General features: G+C 41.5%; 1 pseudogene; it reads right to left on the reverse strand.

Moving 5' to 3' along the window:
- Positions 1 to 4,537: 4,537 nt before the first annotated feature.
- LOC103112960 (deubiquitinase OTUD6B-like) lies at positions 4,538 to 5,525 on the reverse strand (annotated as a pseudogene).
- Between the last annotated feature and the right edge of the window lie 316 nt (positions 5,526 to 5,841).

Raw genomic sequence — 5,841 nt, forward strand, 5'->3', positions numbered from 1 at the left:
CTTGAGAGCCTAGGCATGAAAGTCTCTTTGCATAACCATTATGCTATACCCCCAGCCTAATTTTTTTTCTTAAATTAAAAAAATTTTTTTAATTGTATTTATTTACTTTCCCTTTTATTGCCCTTTTTCTTATTGTTGTAGTTATTATTGCCATTGTTAGGCCAGAGAGAAATGGAGAGAGGAAGAGAAAACAGAGGGGGGGAGAGAAAGATAAACACCTGCAGACCTGCTTCACCGCCTGTGAAGCGACTCCCCTGCAGGTGGGGAGCCAGGGACTCGAACCAGATCCTTACTCTGGTCTTTGTGCTTCGTACCACGTGCACTTAACCCGCTGAGCTACCGCCCAACTCCCCTAATCTTTTTTTATATATGACAGAGATAAATTGAGAGGAAAGGACAGATAAGAGAGGAAGAGACTGGCTCCTGCCGCACTGCTTTACCACTTGTGAGGCTTCCCCCACACTTGCAGTGGGGACAAGGGCTTAAACACAGTTCTTTGCACATGTGTATGCTCTACTGGTGTGCCACTGCTCAGTCCTAGTAGAAGCTTGGTAGATATTTGATGCATGAATAGTAATGATATATATATTTCTTTTACCAGAGTCCTACACAGTTCTGACTTTCAGTAATGCAGGGGATTGAACCAGGGACTTCAGAGCCTTAGGCATGAAAGTCTGTTTGCTAGCCCCTATGCTATCTCCCCCACCCATGAATAGCAATAACAATAGCCAATAATTATTGAGAGGTAGCTGTGTGTTAAGCATTGTTCTAAGAACATTACATAAATGAATCCACTTGATCATCACAGCAATTTTACATGGTGAAAAGCATTTACTTCATTTTACAATGAGAAATCTACACTAAGCAATAACTACACTAGAAGCATTGTGTAGCAGTCAACTTTATTAAAGAGTACTGTACTAGAGAAAGTTAATACCTAAAAGAAAGCTTCAACAAATCATTTCATAATGATGGTGTTGTATATTAAAATGTTTTCTTTATTGGGGAGATTAGTGGTTTATAGTCAACAGCAAAATACAGTAGCTTGTACATATGTAACATTTCTCAGTTTTCCACATAACAATTCAACCCCCTCTAGGTCTTCCTCTGCCATCATGTTCCCCTGAACCCTCCCTCCTACCCCAGAGTCCTTTACTTTGGTGCAATATATCAACTCCAGTCCAAGTTCTGCTTTGTGTTTCCCCCTCTGTTCTTAGTTTTCAACTTCTGTGAGTGAATTCATCCCATATTTATTCTTCTCTTTGTTCGCATTCAACCTTCGGTCTATTAAATTTTTCACTGGGCAAGTACTCAATGATAGACTTCAGGACTTGCATGTTTGAGGCCCAGGGTTCAATCCCTAGCACTACATGTGCCTTAGCAGTGCTCTGACACTCTTCCCCCCACACACACACACCTCTCTCTTGCCAAAATAAGTCTTTATAAAAGAAAATCCTCTTGGAACAAGATGAATAACTCATTGGGCAGGACACATGCCATGCCATACCTGAGACACAGGTACAAATCCTTTTTTTTTTTTTTTAATTTAATTCTTTTAAAGATTTTATTTATTTATGACAAAGATAGAAGGAGAGAGAGAAAGAACCAGATATCACTCTGGCACATGTTCTACCAGGGATTGAACTTGGGACCTCATGCTTGAGAATCTAGTGCTTTATCCATTGTGCCACTTCCCAGACCACCACAGGTATAAATCCTAGAACCACATCGGTGCCATGGCACAGGGGGCAGCTCTGGTATTGTGTCTTTTCCTTTCACTGTCTCTTTGAATGAAAAATGACCTGTGGGGGATCCAGTAGAGCACACACTTTATCATGCTCTGAGGCCTGGGTTTACGCCCCCATCTAACTCATGGGGGCACCATGTAAAGTGGGAGTTTCACAAGTGCTTTGGTGTTGCTTCTTCTGTTCCTTTTTTGTTTGTTTGTTTACCTAAGGGGGGGAGGGTGCAGTTCACTAGGAGCAGTGAGTGAACTAATGCAGACATGAAATCCCAGTGAATCCCTAGAGGAAAAACAAACTAACAAAGCAATAAATAACCAGCTTGGAGCTGAAGCTCTCACTTGTTAAAAAAAATAATAAAATAAAGGGAGTCAGGCGATATTGCAGTGGGTTAAGGCACATGGTGCGAAGCTCAAGGACCAGCACAAGGATCAGATCCAGCTTCCGGCTCCCCACCTGTAGGGGAGTCACTTTGCTAGTGGTGAAGCAGGTCTGCAGGTGTCTATCTTTCTCTTCCCCCCTCTGTCTTCCCCTCTTCTCTACATTTTTCTCTGTCCTATTTAACAACGACATCAGCAACAACTACAACAACAATTTAAAAACAAGGGTAACAAAAGGGAAAATAAATATATATATATTTTTAATTATTTATTACCAGCCCACTGCTCAGCTCTGGTTTATGGTGGTGCAGGGGATTGAACCTGGGACTTTGAAGCCTCAGGCACGAGAGTCTCTTTGCATAATCATTATGCTGTCTAGCTTCCACCCCCTCTTTTTTTTTTTTAAGAAGCTTTCAGTTGTAGGACTTGATCTAGAATAGAAACATAACTTGTGGTCTGGTCAGTTTTTATGGTGGCACAGTGGATAAAGCACTGGGTTCTCAAGCATGAGGTCCCGAGTTCCAATCCCTGGCAGCACATGTACCAGAATGATGTCTGGTTCTTTCTCTCTCTTCTCCTATCTTTCTCATTAATAAATAAATAATATATTAAAAAAAAGAAATGCAACTTAACCTGAGATTTCAGAGATCTAAAGCAGTGGTAAATTATCAGTTTTTTTTTTATTCCCTTTCATTGCCTTTTTTTTAAAACTGTTGTAGTTATTATTGTTGTTATTGATGTCGTCATTGTTGGATAGGCCAGAGAGAAATGGAGAGAGGAGGGGAAGACAGAGAGGAGAGAAAGATAGACACCTGCAGACCTGCTTCACCACTTGTGAAGCGACTCCCCTGCTTCAGGTGGGGAGCCTGGGGCTTGAACTGGGATCCTTACTCTGGTCCTTGCACTTCTCTACCTGCACTTAGCCTGCTGCGCTACCGCCTGACTCTCAAATTATCAGTTTTTATTTTGTTCATTAGTAATTATTATTATTTTAAAGATAGAGGCAGAGAGATCACATCCCTCCAATGTGGTGGGAACCAGATTCCTACCTGGGTTGCAGACATGACAAAACAGCCACTATGCAAATGTGCTACTTCCCCAGCCTAAATTGGCAGGTTTTGGTCTCTAAGATGGACTGCAAGTTCCTTTCACTATCTTTCAATGACTGGAGAGGGAGTACTGGAGGGAGGGAAAGCCCACTCACCTTATGAAGGATATTAAAACGGATCATTTTAAAAATTATAATATTGGATAGAGACAGCCAAAAATCGAGAGGGAAAATGGCAATAGGGAGAGAGACACTTGCCCTACTTCACCAGTTGTGAAGTTTTCCCCCTGCAGGTGGGGACTAAGGGCTTGAACCTGGGTCCTTGTGCATTGTAATATGTGCTCTCAACCAGGTATGCCACCACCTGGCCCCTAAAACAAATTTTTTTTTTTTTGCCTCCAGGGTTACTGCTGGGGTTTGGTGCCTGCATTAGGAATCCACTGCTTCTCGAGGCTGTTTTTTCCCCTTTTGTTGCCCTTGTTTATTGTTGTTGTTATTAGTATTGTTGTTATTGCTGTTGTTGTTATTGGATAAGACAGAGAGAAATCGGGAGAGGAGGGGAAAATGGGGCAGAGAAAGACACTTGCAGACCTGCTTCACTGCTTGTGAAGTGACCCCCTGTAGGTGGGGAGCCAGGGACTCAAACCAGGATCCTTATGCCCATCCTTAGACTCCACGCCATGTGCACTTACCCTGCTGTGCTACTGCCCAGCCCCCAAAATAGATCATTTTTAAGATTAATTTTATTATTATTATTATTTTATCTTCAAAAAATTATATTGAAATGGTTACTAAATACCAAAAGAAGGACATTTGGAATTTATTTCAACACAGAACATGATGTCCAGGATTCTACTTTAATTAAAATATTAGAAAAGAGGGTACCATCTTCATCTGTGTATGAGTGATGAAGTTAGTGTGCCTTTAAATTACCACTAGGACACTTTTCAAAGTTTTTTTTATAACTACATTTTGAAATATATTTATTTATTTATTATTGAATAGAGACAGAGAGAAATTGAGAGGGAAGGGGGAGACAGAGAAGGAGAGAGAGACAGAGAGACACCTGCAGCCCTGCTTCACTACTCATGAAGCTTTCCCTGCAGGTGGAGACCAGGGGCTTGAACCCGGGTCCTTGCACACTGTAATGTGTGCTCTTAACCAGGTGTGCTACCACCTGGCCCCCACTGTTCAAAGTTTATCTTTGACATTTTTTAAAACCCATTAGTAAGCTAAGCCATAACATTGAGTTAAGGTAGTTGTGTTCATCAATAATGTTTAGAACAGTTCAGCACTTGTTAAGAATATACAGATTCATAACAGATTGGCACACTGTATTAAAGCATAATTGTCCAACATTTTAAAAACTAGCTGCAATTTTCAGTAGCTGTGTTCACCAACCATGTAACAGAATTGTAATGTTCTCCGAGGCCATATGCATCTCATATATACAAGTACTAATGTTTTTTTATATATATATATTCTTCATCAACTACAATAGGAGGAGATTCTGCTTGTATTATCTCTATAGGTGTTTGTAAAATGTGAGACAGGGCTCTTAGCTCTAGTTGACCTCCCCAGGCAGCTGTGTTTACAATATCAGCACAGTACTTTCCAAACTCCTCTAGGGTATACACATCTCCAGTACTTGAGTTTGTTAAAAATGGCAGAAAGTCATCCACATGGCTTTGTATATATTCAGCGGTTTGATTTTCTTAAGGCAGCCACAGTCAGAGGGCCCTCATGTTCTTTTAGTTGATCTGCAATGGCTCTATACATACAGTGACCATGAGATTCAATCTGTTTAATTTCCAATTGTCTAGCTGCCAATATGTGAGCAAATTTCTCACTTTCTATATGTCGTGCTCCAGACAAGTTTTCAATTTCAACTTCTGCCACCCGTTCTCGTTCTTTTTCCAATGCAGCTCCCCCCCCGCCCCCCGCCGTCTCTTCTGAGCCTTAGATATCCGAGGAGCATGATTCTCAAGAGCCAAATTTGAAATGTTAACAGCAACAAAATCTATCGTACTCTCTTTAGATGTCAGCTTCAGTTGCTCCAGTTCCTCTCTGTGCTTTTCCTCCACGTCTGCTTCCAACTTAGCAACGTCTTCCGTGAGTTTTTTTTTCCCCTCTTTTTATTGTTCTTAGGAACAGCATTCTTCATACCCTGAATTTTGGCTTGCAGCTCCTTCTTCTCTTTATGATGCCGTCTCAGAAGCTGCTCCTTCTCATCCAGCTTCTCTTCTGGCAAATCTGCCTCCATGACGACTAGGTAGCCCAGCACATGCACTAAAGATTCCTGCACTACCTGTGAGCAGACACCTTCCACCCCTTAACCTTCACCCTTGGAGCCATTGGTCGAGATTGAGACCCAGACCCGCCTCTGAGGCAGTCCGGATCTCCTAATTTTGTTATTATTAAACTGATCATCTCTGGCTTATGGTGGTGTAGGGGATTGAACCCAGGACTTCAGAGCCTCAGGCACAAAAGCCACTTTGCATAATATCCATTATGCTATCTACCCCACCCAATTATTATTTATTAATTTAGTCTTTACCAGAGCCGTGCTTCACTCTGGTTTATAGTGGTACAGGGGATTGAACCTGGGACCTAGGAGAGTTTGTTTGCATAACCATTATGCTATCTCTCCTACCCAAGACTGATTGATTTA

This window comes from Erinaceus europaeus, chromosome 13 (genome assembly GCF_950295315.1).
Source record: "Erinaceus europaeus chromosome 13, mEriEur2.1, whole genome shotgun sequence".
In the NCBI taxonomy this organism is placed as follows: Eukaryota; Metazoa; Chordata; class Mammalia; order Eulipotyphla; family Erinaceidae; genus Erinaceus; species Erinaceus europaeus.